Here is a 20,902-nt window from a genome sequence, read left to right as displayed (position 1 = left end):
GACACATGTACAGCGACATGACTTGCCCTGCCATGTACCATGCATTTAAATGCTGGTGTCCGCTTCACCACACTAAAATGCATTAGTCATGCTTGGTAACTCCTGGACCCTCTCAGAAGCACTAACAAGGCTGCATAATAAAAACTGTTACCATGTATATATGACAGGGTCTTCTTGATTTCTTGATCAGTGTTCTTGTTAAATTTTCTAAGGCCATGAGATTCCCAACTTGACCCACTGTGACTGACAGCATATCATTGGTTACATAATTGTTTACTATGTGCCTTTAGGCTCCCTTAAATTGTAAGCCCCCTCATATTCCCAAAGTATTCTCAAAGGAGCGCAATCTACCTTCGTACTTACTGTCTTCACAGTAGTCTGTGATACCTTCACAGAGTATGAGATAACTGGGGGTACCCTCCCATGCCAATTAAAAGTCACTAACTATGTCGCTCATACAGCACTGACAATGGGAAGACCTACCTCGGTCTATTCGATGTAAGAAACTGGGGGAGCAGTATAGTTTATTAAGAAATTTAAAATGAAGCAGTTAATACTACAGTTTACTGATTTAGTTTGAGCTCAGCCTTACTTCCGCACTTCTGATTTAATATCCTTCACAAATACAATTCTCATGTTTTTACAGGCCTTGGTAATAGCAATACCACAGCATTCATAACATTTTGTAATTCAACCTCTACCTCCAGGATTCATGACCATTTGAGCTGGTGGTAAAAACTCTATAGGTTTCTCCGGGAAAGAGGGCCATATGGCAGTTGTCTCCTTGGTTCCTTTAAATTGTTGTAGTATTTATTGTTTATGTACAGCTGGCCTAGTCTCACTAGGCCAGCCTTTTCTACTCTAGATTTAATGCTCTTCTCCAGTGTTGAAAAAAGAGCAGGATTCTTAAGGAGCGGGTTCGTCAGGGAGTATACTTGGGACACACCGGCCACTCTATAATGGCCAATTAGTGCTGTGAACGGTTTGTATGAGCTGTAACGGTGGAGGTAGCTTAATTACAAGACTGTTTTTTAAGTGTCCCACATCTACCTGGTTCCTTATTATCAAAAGATGGATTACACTGTAACTGGATCGAACCACACATAGCTGGACTGTGATGCCTGATATTATCTATCCAAGTCAGGGACAGCAAACCCACCTTTATCATATCGCATTAGGACCAATGCCCAGTTCAGTCTAGGGCTTTGTACACCACATACCAACCTTAGCTTAACAAAAAAGTATTAAACTAAGAGGAATGGGGTTGAATAGGTACACAAATCTGGGCAGGACTAACATTTTAATCTAAGAAACTCTGCCAGCTATTGATAGTGGCAGTGTTATCCACTGTTCAACCTGCCCACTTCATTTTCAATTATTGCGCCTTAGTTGTCCTGGGCACCAGCGGATTCTCTTTTTTTTATTAAGTACTCCTAGTTTCTAACTAAACTCGTGTACCAGTGTATTGGGTAGTTGGCATGTGGCCTAAGAGAGGAGTCAGTGAAGGGGAATTTTTCAGATTTTGTCCAGTTAACATCTATTCCTGTAAGCACCCCATACTTTGTTTCTTTTGTTAATGATCACCCTCCATTTTTTCCACAAAGAACATAAATGTCATTAGCATAAAGTGATAATACAACATATCAATTTGGGAAGCCATGTAGCTAAATACTCCATGGCCAAAGGTCAGAGGGGGCATCCCCCTCGTGTACCTCTATACACTGGAAATGGCTTGGAAGTCAGTCCACTAGAAACACTAAGCTCCTCATTACTGTGTTGAGTCTGTATGCAATGATCCAAGCTAGACTTTTATTATTGAGATTCAATAGAGATAGTCGTCTGCAGGATGGGCATTTTTTGCCAGGATTCATAATTGAGATGATCACAGGCTCTGTAGCAGTGGGGGGCAGTGTTTCTATTGATTCTTGATAGAGGTCACCTACCCGTGACCAATGTTCCCTCAAATTATTTGTCCTCGTGTGCGGCAACAGAACGTTTGTGTGCACACGTTTCTAGCTTGTGTGCGCAGCCGAGTGATGAGATGTGCAACTAGGAAGATCGACTAGCTACCACTGGAAGTTTGATAAGCACTGACATTGTCAATAGGACTGGCTTATATATAAAGTGCCTCCTTAGTCATTGATAAGTGTAGGTACAGAATAAGTTATCATACATGCATTCTGCTACTCATCCTTTCACTCATGCATCTATTTATCACGGAGTATCTCTTATATTCACTCATTTTCACCACACAATAAAGTGCTTTGCAAACTCAGCAACGTACGCAAGAAATTAAAAGACTTTTTTTTTAAGTTCAAACCGTTTTTATTGAGCAATAACAAAAATGATAACGGCATTAATGCATCAGTAAAATTACAATCGTATCGGAGTAATGCCGCAGCAAACATGGGTCAGTACATATAAAAAAAAATACATACATACCTACAGTAAAGGAAACAAAGTATAATGAAAAACAAGAAGATAAACATCAGACCAGATCTGCAAAAAAGATGATAAGATGAAAGAATAAACAAAGTAATATACCATCATTGCAATTTTACAGTTGCACACAGTTCCGTAGGATCCTCCATCCAAAACTAGTCATTTAGTATCATACAAATTTTGTCGTCCCTGCACAGTATAACTAAGGCTGTCTAGCTCACGGACACAGGTCACTGGTCACACCCAGAGCAGTACATGAAAAGGGCACCCCCCATTTACTAAGCCTTGACCTCATCAGTTAGTACTTCATGGTGGGTCAAAGGTGAAGGATGCCTGATGTAAGGAAGACCATAGTCTTTTGTTGGTAACTTGCCATGGAGACGATTGTAGAGCTGGATTGTCAGTGCCCCTGATACAGGACGGCCATACCCTCCAGGCAGCGAAAGAGAACCCTGCTGTTGATTTCCAATTACATAAGATCACCTTGCACGCTAATGTAAGCAAGAGATCCAAAAGCTGGCGGTCATGATCTCCCTTTAGTAGTGGGTCTAAGGCTCCTAGGATAATGTAGATGAATTCCCTTGTAGGATGTATGGCGAACGTGTGACCAATGTAGTCAAAGATTTCGGCCCAATATGTGTGAAGCATGGGGCAATTAAATAGCATATGCAGGAGGTCACCAACACCCAAGGAGCAGTTCTAGCAAGTCGGTGTGTCTCGCAGGCCAACCTTAAACAAACGCTGTGGGGTCCAGAATGCCCTGTTAAGAATCATATACTTGGTCTGCGATAATATCGGCGAGACCTTGTGTGTGAGTGCTGATGCATGTATCTTGACCCAGTCTATGTCTATGCCAGTGTTGTTTGGTTCTGATTCCCATTTGACTTCATTGCACCTCATCGCTTTATTGGGTGTTGGAGCAATAAGTTTATATATTTTTGAGACAAAATGTCCAGAGGAGTGAAAGTAAGGAAGCATAGATTTTAGCCAAGGTGTCGCTAGCTTGAATGTTCTAGTGGAGAGGTCCGACTTCAGCTTCAAGAAAGCGTAGAAGTCAATGGGTAGTAGAGAGTGTCTAGCCTGCAGAGCCGAGAATGGCAGTGGCATGTCATTGTCGTGGAGATCTGCAACCACATTAATACCTTTATCAGACCAGTGATCCCATATGACGGGCGATCCGCCGATTTTGATTGGCGGGTTACGCTATAGAGATGCAGAGGATGAATTGTGGATCTGCAGACCAGTACTGTGAACGCGATCCAGTCGCAAAAGAGCCCTCTTGGTATTAAGCATGATGTATTTAGAATTCGTAAGATGTGAGAGGTCCATCGTAAGCGCGGCAGAGAGTGGGGCCTTGCCCACAATGGATCTCTCAATATCAATCCGGAGAGGCACATAAATAGGGTCCTCGGCAAACCAGGAAGCTCCCTGCTTACAGAGAAAGGCGGTTTGGTAATTTCAGAAATTGGGCAAACCTAATCCCCCTTTAAGTTTTGGAAGTTGCACTTTTTTCATGGCAATTCTCGGTTTCTTCCCTTTCCATAGGAAATCCGTGAACGACTTCTTGATTTTATGTAGAAAGTCGTCCGTGAAGGTCATGGGGAGCATACACGCCATATAGTTTACCAAAGGACTGATCATCATTTTTAACGTTTCGGCCCTACCCCACCATGAGAGGAATTTCGGAGACCAGCCCTCTAACAGCTTTTGTATTTTTTTATAGAGTATCTCCTCGTTAATTTTTAGGGTGGTTATCAAATCCCTCTCAAATTCCAAACCTAAGTATTTAAAACTCTTCGGCTGCCAAGTAAGCCCGGAGTCGCCCAGGATGTTTTTATCACACAGGTTATTTAATGATTTCACTTCAGTTTTATCCTTGTTCAGGGAGTATCCGGATACATTTGAGAATTATTCGATGGTGGAAAGTAATGCTGGTATAGCCTTATCAGCTTTTTCACTCATGACCAATACGTCGTCAGCATAGGCCGTGAGTTTAATTGTACAGTCTGCGAACCGGATTCCTGTGATGTCAGGATTTTTCCTTATATAGTACAGGAAAGGTTCAATTGCCAGGAGGAATAAGGACGGGGACAATGGACAGCCCTGCCTCGTGCCTTGCTCTAGACCAAAGGGTGAGGAAAAAGCGCCACCAGCCCGTACTCTAGCGGAGGGACAGGCATAGAGGAACATGACCAATTTAGTGAATAGAGGACCCAGGTCAAATTTGTGTAGTACAGCATTTAAGTAAGTCCAGTCTACTTTGTCGAACGCTTTCTCAGCGTCTAGAGTAATTGCTACGGTGGGTGTGGATAAGAATTTCGCTTTTTCAATAACGTGCGCCAGAATTCTCGTGTTATCGCTTGATAGTCTGTTTTTCAGGAACCCCGCCTGCGATGGATGTATTAGGGACGGCAGGACCTTCTGAATGCGTTTCGCTAAAATCGAGGCCAGGAGCTTACAGTCCAAGTTTATCAGCGAGATAGGCCTGTAGTTTTTGGGTAGTTTGGGGTATTTACCTTCCTTGGGTATTACCGCAATTACGGCTTCAGCCATAGTTCCATTAACCTCTCCTGTGGTGCTAATTTCTTGAAAGACCTCTAATAGTGGAGTTGCAAGAATATGGGCGAAGGTCTTATAAAATGGTGCTGTATAGCCATCAGGGCCAGGGGCTTTCCCCTTTTTGAGGGATTTGATCGCGGAGGTAACCTCCGATTCAGAGATCGGTTCGTTCAGGGAGTCCCTTTCTGTGGCCGAAGGTGTTGGGAGTGTGCAATTTGAGAGGTACTTCTCCATTTTTTCTCTATCAACGTGCACGTTCTTAGCATAGAGTTTCTCATAGAAATCTTTGAAGATATTCGCAATTTTAGTGGGATCAGAGTTAGGAGTGCCAGTCCCATCGAGTAGGGAAGTAATGGTGTTTTTTTGAATTTTAAATTTAAGATAAGCCGCTAGCCCCTTTCCTGCTTTGTTCGACTCACAGATCTTAAAACGCTTCCTCTTGTCCATCCAAATACCTGCCTTCTCACTGATAAGTTTGTTATAGGTATATTTTTGATTAGACAGTTCAGTGAGGTCTTCAGGGTTTCTACTCAGCAGGTACCTGCGCTGGAGTGTTGAGATGTCCTCTTCTAACTTCGATTTAGAAAAGGGGGTGGTGATGAACAGAGTGTCTGAGTTAAACAGACCACTCTTACCCAGTCCAAAGATCAGGGCTTGATCCATCACCGTTATTTATCTCACTGCCCCATCCCAGCTCAGAACCTGGCTATATGCAAATCAGTCTGTCCCTGGCCCAGTGCATCATGGGAACAGGGCAGACTAAACTACCAAGCCAATTCTTCACCAGAAAGGAGACAAGCTACCGGGGACCGGTTTCTGGCATTTCAGCCTTCTTCGGCCCGGCTTGCTTGAATCCTGATGGAGCAGTGAGAAAGGGACTCATGTCTGAGTATACCCTGCCACACCTATAGTGGCCAAAAACTCACTGATAAGTTTGTTATAGGTATATTTTTGATTAGACAGCTCAGTGAGGTCTTCAGGGTTTCTACTCAGCAGGTACCTGCGCTGGAGTGTTGAGATGTCCTCTTCTAACTTCAGCAAGGCCGCGGTACGGTCTTTATTAACTGCAGTGGATATTTTTATAATAAGTCCCCTTATAGTGGATTTCAGTGCCTCCCAACGGATGGTGTCCGAGGTGTCCCTTCTCTTGTTTAACAGTAAGAATTCTTTAATGGCAGTATCAAGGGTTTCTTTGTGTTTCGTGTCATTAAGAATAGCATCGTTGAACCGCCACATAGACTGACGGGTGGTTGGTTTAACATTAGATAGTGTGAGGGAGACACAGGAATGATCAGAGACTAATCTGGGAGCAATGTCCGCGTCCTCAACTCTTGCCACCGCATTTTTAGATATGAGTACGTAGTCAATTCTCGAAAACGAGTCATGTGGTGAAGAGTAGAAGGAATAGTCTCTACCATCAGGATGCAATAAGCGCCACATGTCTACCATGTGGAACCTATTGCACAGTTTCATGAACGCCTTATGAGCTCTGCCTGGGCGAAAAACGCATTTAGAGTCCCTATCTAGTATCGGGTCATATGGGAGATTGAAATCGCCGGACAAAATATGGACTGCTGTGTCGGGGATGGAGATGATCTGTTTCATGAGGCCTGCCCAGAAAGACAGATCATGTGTATTTGGTGCGTAAATTGTTGTGATAAAGAATTCAGTGTCATCTTTGAGTAGTTTCGCCGAGACCCATCTACCTTTCGTGTCTGTCTCAGTAGAGACCACCTCCACATTCACATTCTTGGCCACTAGCATCACCACCCCGTTCTTTTTTGAGATTGCTTCAGAGCCTATCACTTTGGTGTAGTATTTGTTACGCAGTGTGTGGAATTGCTTCGCCTCTAGTTTTGTCTCCTGAAGTAAGGCTATATCCCCACGTTGCCTACGTAGATAATCAAGTATCTTCTGGCGTTTAACCGGTTGGTTAAGGCCTTTCACATTCAACGATAATATTCTAAGGTTAGCTATAGTTGTTGTGCCTATTGGAGTATCTATAACAGGAGCCATCAATTATACAGCAAGTAATATCGACCCATAACACATGTGTATGCATAAGAATTAGGCCGTGAAGAGAGTCTCATACCTTTGGCAAAGCCAGCAGTGTCTTCACCCACACCAAATGCAGGGCTAGTACAATATGCAGTGAATTGAAGGATAGAGTATAAACCTCAGAACATAATGTGACACAGTGGATGCAAGCTAGGATGCAAGATGGACAAAACTAAACAAAACCATATACAAAATGCAAAAACAATCCCCCCTTCCTCCCTACCAACCTCCCTCCACCCTCCTCCCTCACCCACAACCCACCCCTCCCTCCCCAGTAGTAGAAACAGAACATGGCGACTCGGGAATGACGACCTCGAGGCCGCCTCCAAACAGCTTACTCATAACTATTAACCTTTGGGGCTGCAACCCCAGTGTAGAGAATAAATAACCCAGGTATGTAGGCAACAAGAAACAACAATGATGCCATAACATTGAGCACAGGAAAATTACTACACTGATTTTGGTAGCATGAACCTAGCACATCAGTATTAGTATTAGTAGGAGAAGCATCGTGGATGCATCCAACATCAAGAAGGAGTGCTACAAAACAACACCATAGCATAGCACCTATTTGGGGCCCATGAGTAGCACGAGCAATAACATGGTAGCATAGATATAACTTTAAAGATATCACTTTTAATTCAAGGAATTAAAAAGTCAATCCAGTACAATTCCTGGTACCAGAGGAGTCGCTGGCAAAGGGACCAATGGGTTCATAGAACAGCACCGCACCTAACAGAACAGAACAGAACGGCCTCCAGGTAAGTGGGCCCTAATTGTACATCTTACAAAATCAGTCTTGGCCATTAACCATGTAGCACTACCAGACAAGACCTCATATTGGTCCCAGTTCACTATAGGTACTTCTATGAGGACTTAGGAGCAGGAGAATAATAGTACCAGAGTTACGAACTTAAGACTCATCCTAGGCCAGACGAAGAGGCTCCTTGTTGAGCTGAAGGGGAAACTTCCATAGTGCCATCTTTATGGTCGAACAGGAGTTGTCGCAGTCTTCTCGGGTCAGAGAACACATGAGTCACACCTTGTACAGTCACCCTAAACTTTGTAGGACCAATAAAGCCATACATGTGGCCAAGTGACTTCAGTTGTGGCCTCAATGCAAGGAAGGCCTTCCTGATTTCCATAGTTTCCTTACTGAAGTCCTGTGAGATGAAGATTTTGTGGCCCTTCCATAGCACATGGTTATGCTTGCGAGCGAAGGTAAGTATCTGCTCTGTGTGCTGGTATCGTAATGGTTTACATACGCTCGCTCTTGGGCCCCTCTGATCCTTAGAGATTCGTCCTGGTACTCTATGTACTCTATCGAACTCCAGTGGCTGCGTGAAGGTTAGATTTGTGGCCTTCGTGAACCACTCCTCGAGGAAGGGTATGCATGAGTCATGGGATTCCTCTGCTTTTTCTGGCATACCAAACATTCTTAGATTCCCCCTTCTGTTTCTGTCTTCCAATTCTGCGACCTTCCTCACAAGGTGGTCCGAGCATAAGGAGAGGTTCTTGATAGCTCTACATGTTTTATTCTCAAAGTCCTCCAATTTGCTTATCCTGCTTTCGGACTCCGTAAGTCTTGAGTTGATATCTTTGATATCCTGGCGGATAGCAACAACCTCTTCTTTGGTGGATTTGGCCAAATCCCTGACTTCTTCTAGCCGGCTCAAAATTGTATCTATGGCTTCCGCCATTACTTTATTCCCTTTAACTGGCGTTGGAGGGTTAGATTTCAGGTGTTTAGAGGTTACACCATTTTCCTTATCCCCCATTCTTTAGTCGTATGTAGCGATGTGTTGAACAAATACCCTGACTCTCACCAGCCCCACAGCGTTGAGACCGATCTATGATGTGGCAATGTAGGCAGCAGATTAGACGCTTCTCCCTTAGTGAAGGTGATTCATGCAGAAGGGGTCATGTAAGCATTGATAACCTACGCTCTATGACCTGCAGACCCTTCCATGGGCACCCATCAGCAGGCGTAGAATGTTAATACCACTTCTTGCAAGTACCTTTTACATTGAGTTGTAGCATGGATCAATCAGCCCAGCACATCACATTACAGGTAAGTCCACATGCAGACGCTCCCAGCTGACCTGATCTCCAATGACCTGAAAACCACCCCAACATCAATCGCAAGACAGGCACTGTGGTTAGTTATAACAGCTAACAGGCGCCTAAATCGTTTTCATGATTGATTGCAGTAATTGCAGTGATTGCAGCTCAGGGTAATTCACACGTGATGTCAGAGTCACTGGGGAGCCGCCATTCCCAAGCAATCAGTTATAATCAGCAATCAGCAATCAGCAATCAGTTGCCACACGTTTGCCACACGTTTTGATGATAGCGCGGCGTCACACACGTTGAAAAGTCGCCCTTGCAGCCTTGCAGCCTGGCATTACAGAGAGGTAACTCCAGGAACTGGTGCTTCAGCGTGGGGGAGAGACAGCATGAGAGACGACAGAGTGCACATGCCCATTTTAGCATTGAGAGCCTTCGTGGGGTAATGAGGCTGTGTTACTGTGTGGGGGTTACTGTGTTACTGTGTGCTAACTTCAAACTCGATGCACTAACCGCCGCCATTTTATTGAGTAAAGTCTCATGTCTCCTTAATTACTTCGCCTTGCACGCAGACCCCTACAGGCTCTGTGGCATTATAATCACAGGCTGGCTAGAGAGTATGAATGGCGTCAATGAACAGAAAAGGTTTTTTTCAGGCCATAGGAGCGGGGATGTGCAGTGCCTCATATGCGGTCGGGAGTGTGATCAGTCCGCCATATATTCCGCCGCTATGTTCGCGCCGTTTCTCCTTCCCTTATTAGGCTGTCTGTCTTAACATGGTAAGACGCAGGTCCTTACTCACGGTTCTGGTGCAAACGGTGGTTCAAACGGCAGGACCGTGTAGACTCCGTTACGGGCCTCGCTGGAGCAGATCAGGTGCCCCGGTCAGCCTCGTCATTTAAGCCGGCATCAGTCTCCGTCTCACTCCGCGGCCATCCGCGGTCGGGACGAAGAGATCCTATTCTTCAGGATTCCGAGCTCGGAATCAGTCCAAATTCTCAGGGCATGTTGGGATAAGATTCCGATGTGCGAATTCCTTCAGTGTAGGCGCTGGGGTCGGATAACAGCCCTCTATGATCGACGAAGGAGCAGCTGCCTGGAGGAGGACAGAATTACGCCGCCATTCTTCCCGGAGTCCAAGCCACGCCCCCCCGGAAATTAAAAGAATAAACACAGAAAAAGAAAAATTATACAAAGCAGCAGGTGGTCGTCTTGCAATGGTACTGTACATAGTGTAGTGTTTTCTTGTTGTATCTCATTGCCACGTTTAGATCCAACATGTTGACCCTTTTACAATGTTAAAAGCAATGAAACCCTACGTACAATCTTCTTCCACTGTGGCCAGGTGGTTTAGATGCAGTGGCTGTACATGTTGCAGTACACCACACTGAGAGGCAAGCAATCAGCTATAATAATGAAAATAAAGAGAAGTAGGAAAGAAATGAAAGGACCATGAAACTAGAGAATGGAAAACTAAAGGACTGGCCCACAAGCCTTGGCACTGAAATGCACCCATTTTCAGGTGGCTGTGCACAAGTGTTCAGACAAATGTCACTCACAGGGCACTAGAGTCAATGACTAAAGTGGTGTGTATATATAGCATTGGCACACATGGCAGTGGTATATATGGTTTTCATCACAAGATCCTGGCAGACAAATAGGCCCGTTAAACCTTCTGTATAGATTCTAGAAAGAATTAATGCAATGCAAATCATGCACCTATAAGGTTTGTTCAAAGGGTAATAAACACAAAGTCTTACCTAAAAATACATCTGTGAGATTTCATGTAACAATTTACTTCTGCAGGCTTTAACAGGGTGCAATAACAATCCACTCTTAAATGCCTGTTGGCTTTAATAGGTGTGCTTCATAATAAATAAATCAGGCATACAGCCAATGTCAGAACTTTTCAGAAGAGATAGATCAGACCGATGGCATATGAAATACATTTCCCCAATTAACCAATTAGGCCCATAGCATTTGTTATTGGCTCATCATCCTAATAGAGGCAGAGTAACTGTACTGTAAATACACTTTACAGCGAGTCAACCGTTAGTAAAATTGCAAATATATACATAATTAAAGTTGTCAAGAAAATACAAAAAAATCCCTCCTAAGAAAGCCTAACAAGGATTATCTCAGTGCAGATTTCCGATGCCCACAGTTTATTCGCGTAAGTCACCAATATCAAAACCCTTGCCCACTTCAGGCTTTTGAATCTGAGTCCTCAGGTCTTCGCTGCGCTAGCGCTTAGGGGCTATTATTAAGCAACACTGCTGCCACTGTTTTTAAAATGATCACTCACATTTTAAATTCGTTTTTGGGCACTTTGTAATCCTGCGGTGACTCCCCGTTCCACCGCAGCGAATTGGTGCTAATTGTTGTGGAGGGAGAATACAGTGGATAGCACTTCCTAGTGGTGCCAGTAGCGGGCGGCCATCTTGGCAAGGTGATGCTCTAGCCTTCCTAGGAACCGTGACTGTTTAGAGCTGCAGAGCGCCGACGTGCAGGTTTGAATCTGAGTCTTCAGGTCTTCGCTGCGCTAGCGCTTAGGTGCTATTATTAAGCTACACTGCTGCCACTGTTTTTAAAATTGTCACTCACATTTTAAAATCGTTTTTGGGCACTTTGTAATCCTGCGTTGACTCCCCATTCCACCGCAGCGAATTGGTGCTGATTGTTGTGGAGGGAGAATACAGTGCATAGCACTTCCTGGTGGTGCCATTAGCGGGCGGCCATCTTGGCAAAGTGACGCTCTAGCCTTCCTAGGAACCCTGACTATTTAGAGCTGCAGAGCGCCGACGCGCAGGTTTGAATCTGAGTCCTCAGGTCTTCGCTGCGCTAGCGCTTTGGGGGTATTATTAAGCTACACTGCTGCCACTGTTTTTAAAATTGTCACTCACATTTTTAAATCGTTTTTGGGCACTTTGTAATCCTGCGCTGACTCCCCGTTCCACAGCAGGGAATTGGTGCTGATTGTTGTGGAGGGAGAATACAGTGCATAGCACTTCCTGGTGGTGCCATTAGAGGGCGGCCATCTTGGCAAGGTGACGCTCTAGCCTTCCTAGGAACCCTGACTATTTAGAGCAGCAGAGCGCCGACGCGCAGGCTTGAATCTGAGTCTTTAGGTCTTCGCTGCGCTAGCGCTTAGGGGCTATTATTAAGCTACACTGCTGCCACTGTTTTTAAAATTGTCACTCACATTTTAAAATCGTTTTTGGGCACTTTGTAATCCTGCGCTGACTCCCCGTTCCACCGCAGCGAATTGGTGCTGATTGTTGTGGAGGGAGAATACAGTGCATAGTACTTCCTGGTGGTGCCATTAGCGGGCGGCCATCCTGGCAAAGTGACGCTCTAGCCTTCCTAGGAACCCTGACTATTTAGAGCTGCAGAGCGCTGACGCGCAGGTTTGAATCTGAGTCTTCAGGTCTTCGCTGCGCTAGCGCTTAGGGGCTATTATTAAGCTACACTGCTGCCACTGTTTTTAAAATTGTCACTCACATTTTAAAATCGTTTTTGGGCACTTTGTAATCCTGCGCTGATTCCCCGTTCCACCGCAGCGAATTGGTGCTGATTGTTGTGGAGGGAGAATACAGTGCATAGCACTTCTTGGTGGTGCCATTAGCGGGCGGCCATCTTGGCAAGGTGACGCTCTAGCCTTCCTAGGAACCTAATCTATATCAGGGCATATGATGCTGTCGCGCAGCAGACACGCGCAGCGGGTGCGCCGCGGATGCGCCGAAGAGGCGTCAAAGAGAAGCCAGTCTGCGCCAGTCGGCGTCCAGCCGCGCCCAGAGTCCCAGACCCCTGGTCACACAGCCGTAAGCCTAATTACCTATGAACCCTCACGTTTACGTGAGTTAAGACCTGCTGTTAACCTTAAATATTTACATTCCCTGTGTCCCGACACGATGACCTACTGTAAACATTGTAATTTGAAGTTATCACCTAATACCGTCGGGAGACACACTACTCACAGGCTATGGAAGATGTTTCTTCTTAATTGTAGGTCACTGCCCAAACACTATACCGAGTTAGCCCTACTAATAGAAGAATTTAAGCCAGACGCTCTTTTTTTAACGGAAACCTGGCTCCAATCGGAAGCCGACCCAGCCATTGTGTGGGCAACTCCGCAAGGTTATACTATAAAAAGAGCTGATCGTACTATTGGCAGAGGAGGTGGTCTGGCGATTATTTATAGAGATGTATATCAATGTCGTATTATCCCCACTACACTCTCAGACTGCGAAAGTATGTCCTTTGCACTAGAATTTGCGCTGACAAATACCTTCTTGGTTATCCTGGTTTATCGCCCACCAGGAACCCTAGGTCAGTTTATTTCCAACATGACAGACCTAGTTGCTGACTCAGCTCTTACATCGGCTAATTTCACGGTACTGGGTGACCTAAATTTACATCTGGACAGTTCTCTTGATCCCTCGGCCAACAATCTTCGGCTGAGTCTTCAAGCGATTGATCTAGCGCAAAAAGAATTTGCCCCGACACACAACAAGGGTCATTTACTGGATCCTGTTTTCAGTAATATCGACACCTTCACTACTGAAACGCCTCTCCCTTTGTCCTGGACAGATCATTACCTAATTCCCCTGAGTTGGGTAATGGGGAACCCCCTATCTATCCAAGAGCCAAAAAAACAATGGGGGAGGAAATGGTCGAAACTTTCCTCCAGTCAATGGGAGTCTGCTCTTGCTGACCTTAAGCCCGTGAATGTTCCTAACCCCATCTTGGCCAGTAGTAACTTTGATAACTGGATCCAAAACTCTCTGACCTAGTCCTTCCCAAGGAACGCCTGCAGTGTATAAAGAGGCAAAAAGTAGCCCCATGGTTTACATCTAAACTGAGGGACATGAAACAATCCTGTCGTAGGCTAGAAACAGTATGGAGACGGGACCATTCCCAGTGCAGGAAACCAGAATACAGAACAGCAATTAGACTTTATAAGAATGAAATCAAGCTCTTTTCTATGTAACAAAAATTAATACAGAGGTCAATTCACCCAGGGAAATCTTTCATATAGCTAAATCACTGATTTCCCCTCCCCAAGAATTAATCTCTTCAGAGGAGCACAATTTAGCAACCTTCTTCCACCAAAAGATTCAGACCATCTATGCCTCCTTTGCTCCTGACATTGCTGAACCAGACGTAGCTGGAACAGTGAGTTTTAACTCCCCCGCCACTTGCATGCTTGAACAATTGACCCCCCTGGATCCTGTCTCCATGGATAAAATAATTCCTAAGGTCACCTCGAGCTCTCCAAGGGATCCAGCGCCTCCCCAATTTCTCACTTCAGTCATTGATCTGATTCGTCCAGTAATCCTTGATGTTCTAACACCTCGATTGCGGGGATAACGAGGCATAGTTCCAACATCATGGAAATGTGCAATGGTCAGGACTCTTTTAAAAAAGCCCAATTTGGACCAAGGCAATTTATCCAACTACCGCCCTATTTCCCTTTTGCCCTGGATGAGCAAACTGGCTGAGAAACAATATATTGGTCGAGTATCTGGAATCTAATAATCTGCTGTCCACATCCCAGACGGGGTTTCGTCCCCAGCATGGGACTGAGACAGCTCTGTTGGCTATGACAGAGGAGACAAGGACCGTGCTGGACCAGGGAGGGAAGGCGGCCATTATCTTGTTAGATCTCAGTGCTGTGTTCGACACGGTTAACCATGCCATCTTACTACATCGTCTCAATGGCATGGGGGTGTCGGGCGCAGCACTGACATGGCTGACCTCCTTCCTGGAGGAGCGCTTCTTCCAGGTCTTTGAGGGAGAGGTTGTCTCCGCTAAGCAGCCACTCAGGTGTGGGGTTCCCCAGGGCTCTGCCCTGAACCCCACGCTTTTTAATGTTTATATGAGGCCCTTGGCGGAGGTGGTCCACCCTTTCGGCATCAGAATTGTTACCTATGCATACAACCCCCAACTTGTGGTTTCGTTAAACCAAGCTGAGGGGTCGTCTAGCACTCTGGGTCCCTGTCTGGAGGCAGTCGCCAGATGGATGGAACTTTCCTGCCTCAGATTAAATGGGGGAAAAACCGAAATCATGTTATTGGGTAATCCACCACCCAATATTCTTGCCCCCTTGTGGCCTAAATGCCTGAGACTCCCCCTCCCCCCCCCCCCGCCCCCCAAGACACAGATAAAGAGCCTGGGAGTTTGGTTGAACAGTTCCCTCAACTTCAAAGTCCAGGCCACTAAGACCTCATCCACCTGTTATGGTCTGATGAGAATGCTCCGGAAGATTCTTCCCCTGCTTCCCTTCCAGGCGAGGAGAATCATGGTTCAGGCTTTGATACTCTCTCGCCTGGATTACGGCAATGCTCTCTACTTGGGAGCTCCATAGGCCACAATCAACAATCTGCACGTCACGCAGAACTGTGCCGCTCGACTGCTCTACCAAATTCCACGTAGGCAATCCGCCAAACCTGCTTTCAAGAAGCTGCACTGGCTTCCTATTGCAGCAAGGATACAGTTCAAAGCCATGTGTCTCACCCAGAAAGCAATTTGGAGGACCGGTCCAGCTATAATGCATCCTTTAGTCACTCCCTATCTCTCCCACAGAGATTTACGCTCTAGCTCATCACACCTGGCACTTTGCATAAACAAGGCCCGTTGGGGAGGTCGTTCGTTCTCTTTTAATGCCACAAAAATCTGGAACTCCCTTCCTCTCGCTCTCAGAAAGAATAACAACCTGTTGGCATTCAGAAAGCTTTTAAAGACCCATTTGTTCGGAACATCTTGCTAGCACGCCAACCTGTTCTTCTCTGATTCAGACACCAGCGCTGCGAGGTCTCAGGGTAGTCTATGCGCTATATAAATATCATTTTCATTTCAGTATTCTGTGAAATTCTGTAAAAGTACTATAACAATCCCCAGAATAGGCCACTTGTGTTTAACAGTTGCTTTCACAATAACCAAGCTCAGTCTACTGCCCTTGTCATATCTTTTTATAATAAACAGATCAGACGTATGGCATTGGACATACATTTTACCAGAGCATGGGTCATGTCTATAGTAATTTCCCTTGGCTTCACACCATAACCAATACAGTGCTCAAAAGCTGATAACCAGTGTGCATAAGGATATAGAATTGCAAATGAGATTAAAACGCTTGATTCTCTCTCACAGTAGTCAATTTCATCAGAAATCAGAAATACCACTACAAAGGATTCCGGTACTTGGAGTTTTCCTAAGTATTTGCTGACTGTCAGCAGGGCCACTGGGATTATGCGATTTTACGGTTGCAGCATTTTCTGCATATTTATGGATTTTCTGCATTTGGCACATAATCCAGTATCTGCTGCATAATCTGTAGAGTTTAGCAAAAAAAATTGTTTCTATTGCAAACAGATAATAAGTTATTAACTTAGGAGCTACCAGATGGTACCTTGCATACTTTGTACCTGGCACCACTACACCTGCTGCACAATTTCTATCCATGTCGCTCTTTAAAACGAGAGGTTTAAGCAATGAAAATGCACAATCCTGTCAGCAAGTGAGTTTTAAAACTACCAGGGTTCAAAACTGATGGCTCTCATTTAGTTATGAAGTTTCAGCCTCTAGAATGCTGCTGGCGGCTGACACCTGAGAATGTGTGCCCCAAGTACCAGAGTCTGAGAAGTGCCACAATTCCCAACGTATGCTTCAGATTGGAGTGAAGGATCTGTGACTGCTCTCCTGCTGCTTCTGGGCAGCCCTTCACTGCAGGTGTTTAAACTTTTAACCACATCAGTGCTAAGGGAATTCCCCTCCTGTGCTGTTACTCCAGGATCCCCATTGTTCATGACGAGCTCAGCTCGTCATGAGCACACGACCAGTGTACTGCATGACGAGCTGAGCTTGTCACGAGCTGCGAAGGGGTTAATAACAAAAACACGTCTTTAAAAATGCATTTAGCAGCACAGCTTAATCACTACCGCCGCATTTCAAAGGCTCGAATTAAGCACTTTACAAGTGCAGAGGAGTCCTTTGCAGTGCACTGTGTTTCTAAATCTCTGCACAGATAGAAATGTAAGTGTCCTCCTGGGTCACTGTATCTGGCCTGGTGAGGCCCAGTGAGGAGCGCCAGCATCTTTGTATGGCGGGCCCTATGGGCCTGTTTACAGATGCGGACCAGCTGCTGAAGTTGGAATCGATACCTCCCCCCACCCCCTTAGGGTGGCGGCTCCAACTGGCCTGGATGGCGTGGCCACAGTTAGGGCCAGTCTGCCGCAGCAACAAGCTCCATGCACTCTCCTGCGGCCACCAACCTCATTGGCTGGCAGTTGTGGCATGCCTGCCTGAATTTGGAGGGGGCGCTTCCTGGGCCTGCATCGCGTGCTGTGCCTTAGCCTGCTCTTTTGGGCCCACATAGTTGGCCCTGCGCTGCAGGCAGATCCTCGTGGTCATCCTAGTTGTAGCAGGGGGCCCCTATGTTGCTTTATTGTTCACCTCCCTTGCTGTGCAGATGGTGGCCTGGCCCTGTAGCACCCCCTTTCTACTCTTTTAAAAACAATGTTTTTCACATAAAGGAACAGAAAGACTAGTTGATTGTGCTTGTGCATTGGAGGCTGTTGCTCTGCTTGTGCCCCCCCCCAGTGGAAGCTTACTGAGGTATTGCGATGTCCTGGCTATGGCACAGCGGGTCACCGTTGACTCAATGCAGTCACTTGCTCCCATTGCTTCTACCTAAGTCATGGCCTCTGAATTAAACTGCATTTGGGGAGACACAGCTTCGGATTCAGGACACCACTTGGGGGCGCTCTGGAACCAACTGCCTGCACACTGGACACATGGAGATTGGGTCTGGTTACTGCCCCAGGACCATCTACTGTACATTCACCATCATTGTAGATTGAACGAGCCCATTAACCTACAATATGGGCAAAAGTGACAATGGGCAAGCCAAACTATCCTTTGAGTCTCTGCACCTGATGCACACAGCCGAAGTGGAACTGGAGAGGCGGACGCAGAGGAGGACAGGGGCAATTCCAAAGCTTCAGACATTAATTCTAGGTTCCTCGATTTAAAATATAGCTTGGACAATAATTATTCTAAAATTGACCTCCTTACTACCAGCTTCGACTGCCTTAGGAGTAGGTTGACAAGCATGAGGAACTCATTTACTAGTTGGAGTGTTGCATGTCTGATATATGCATTTGTCCTCCGCTGGTCAACTCCTCCATATGGAAAAGGTACTGGAAGTCATCAAAAATAAAAATGAGGGAGGAGCTTAGCGCGCAACCAAGATGGTCGCGTGAGCACAGGGCTCCCGAGACCCTGGCCGCCTCCCGAATATATCCTGTCACTAATCCTGATGACGACGACGGGTTATTAAGGACATAACCCAGATGATATAATATCTGTTTTCAGGAATCGATTTGGATGCCGGGAATCGGACTTATTCCACTCTGAATGTTGATGGCCTGCTCCGGGGAGCAGCCAGGGACTCAAGTCTCCGTGATACCCAGGTGGTAGTTGAACAACAACGGTCAGTGGGAGTTGCCTTGTGCCCTTGGGTGTACTTTCGGTTTCGTTTTTCGATTTTTGCTACCGAAGCCTACCACCGCCCAGCTTTGGTGGCCCACCGACTAAACCTTGGATTGTGTGGTCGCCTGTCGCGTCTCGTATCAAGACTCTCCCAGGACTGACTTGTGAGGAGCCATTCTTACCAGGTCCCAGAGGCCCCTCCGGGGCACATCGCTCAACATGGCCGGCAAGCCAGACCGCGAGAAGCGGAAGACCAAAATCACACATCGAGGGGGCACCATTCAATCAAATGTTATGGATCGCTACACCCAGCCTAAAGGATCCCCCAGTGGTGCAAGTAGAACTCTGGAAGAGGCCGGAGATGGCTCCGCTGCAACGGATGATTTGACTTTGCGAAACGTCATGGGCGCCATTGCGAGCATGAAGACATCCTTAGGCCAACAATATGAGACATTGGCCCTAAAGCTCGACACAGTGGCTATAGACGTCAATCTGATCAGGACAGACCTGGCGAAGACCAATGAAAAGGTCAAGTCTCTAGACATTAAGACCGCCAGCCTTACGACCAACATGTCCGATCTGCAAACAGAGGTTCGCAATCTACGGTCCTCCAACGACCTATTTGCCCGCCGACTGGAAAATTTTGAATGTCGGGCAAGGCGCAATAATGTTTGTATCATCGGAGAAGTCCACCGAGTTGACCACAGACCTCCTCGTGGAAGACCTTATTCTGAATCATCTGGCCCCCAAGGGCCTCAGTAACTTTTTTGCTGTGGAACGTGCGCACAGAGTTCCGGGTGGAAAGCATAAACCAGGCGCCCCTCCACGGCCCATAATAGCCAGAATCTTTAACTTTAGAGATAGAGATGCTATCCTGCAGGCGTCGCGGGCCAATGGCCCCACGAAATTCGAGAATATGACGGTTAGCTTCTACCCGGATTTCACGCAATCCATTCAGAAACAAAGGATGGGATTCCTGGGGGTGAAGCGGAGATTGAGAGACATGGGATTGAAGTATGCAATGCTTTTTCCTGCTCGGCTTCGTGTTGAGTACAACGAACGGACGTTCTTCTTTGATCGGCCTGAGAACGTTAGTGACTGGCTTGACACTCTGCCGACGCACCGAGACCGCCCAGGACACTCTGGGGGCGCAGAAGGTGGCCCGGTGGAACAAGAATGAGAAGTGGTAACCGGCCCGAGCAGTACACGGAACTCACAGCTGTGGTTTGCTGACTTTTGTATTTGTAAATGAAACTGTGTAATACCCAGAGGTGGTAAGGGGGACGGGACTCTCCCTCCTTCCGGGGTTTTTTTCTTCTTGTAGACTAGTTTTATGTCAGGGCGACAGGCACACTGCAAGTTGGGGTGGCTATTTAGTCTAACGCAGGGGTGCAGGGTGGGGGGATGTGTTCAGGGGATTCCTTTGGGGATGGGGGAGGGACTTTGTTTGGTTTTCTCTCGTTTAGAGGCAATACATTGTTGTATATTCTGATTTGGGTAACCTGTCCGCTGTGGGGTGGAACCTGCCCTTACTTCTGGGATGGGGGGTAGGGGGTTGAGGGTACTGGGATGGGGGGTAGGGGGTTGAGGGTACTATGTTGGAATGTTAACGGTTTGGGGGACAAGATAAAACGAGGAGTAGTATTACAGCTTTTAAGACATCTTTCCCCTGATGTAGTATTACTGCAAGAAACACACTTGATAGGAAATACGTGCCATGCCATGAATCGGCGAGGTTATCGCTTAGTTGCCCATTCGGGATTCACCACTGGATCTAGGGGGGCGGGTATCCTAGTTAGGAGTTCCCTCCCCCTGGAATTAGATGATACAATTCTAGATGACAGGGGACGCTATGCCGCCATCATGGGTAGGTGGGAAGGGAAGACGATCTCCTTACTCTCTGTGTATGTTCCGCCAGGCTTGCAAACAATGACCTTTGCTGATTTGGGGAGAATAGTGTTGGGACTCCCTGAGGGCATTTTAGTTATTGTAAAAACGCGGTGACCAGACCAGCATTTGGATACAGTTAGCCCTCACGGGTTACTTAGATATAGCCTTATGGACATACGGGACGAATTTGGATACAGTCATGCCCCCTGCTCGCTCTGAGCAGATACTGTAGTGCACCCCGTTGTTTACCCTGTCCTGATGAAGACCCCGATGTAAGGCCATAAATACGCCTACCAATGTAGCGTGGGGTCGAAACGTCGACGGCTACCTCCCTTTTTTTGTTCAGTTGACACGCCCGCATTAATTTGAATATCTCTGTGTCAACAGAAATTGT

The sequence above is a fragment of the Lissotriton vulgaris genome, chromosome 8, assembly GCF_964263255.1.
Source record: "Lissotriton vulgaris chromosome 8, aLisVul1.2, whole genome shotgun sequence".
In the NCBI taxonomy this organism is placed as follows: Eukaryota; Metazoa; Chordata; class Amphibia; order Caudata; family Salamandridae; genus Lissotriton; species Lissotriton vulgaris.
The sequence above is the reverse complement of the archived record's forward strand: the minus strand, read 5'-3'. Positions refer to the sequence as shown.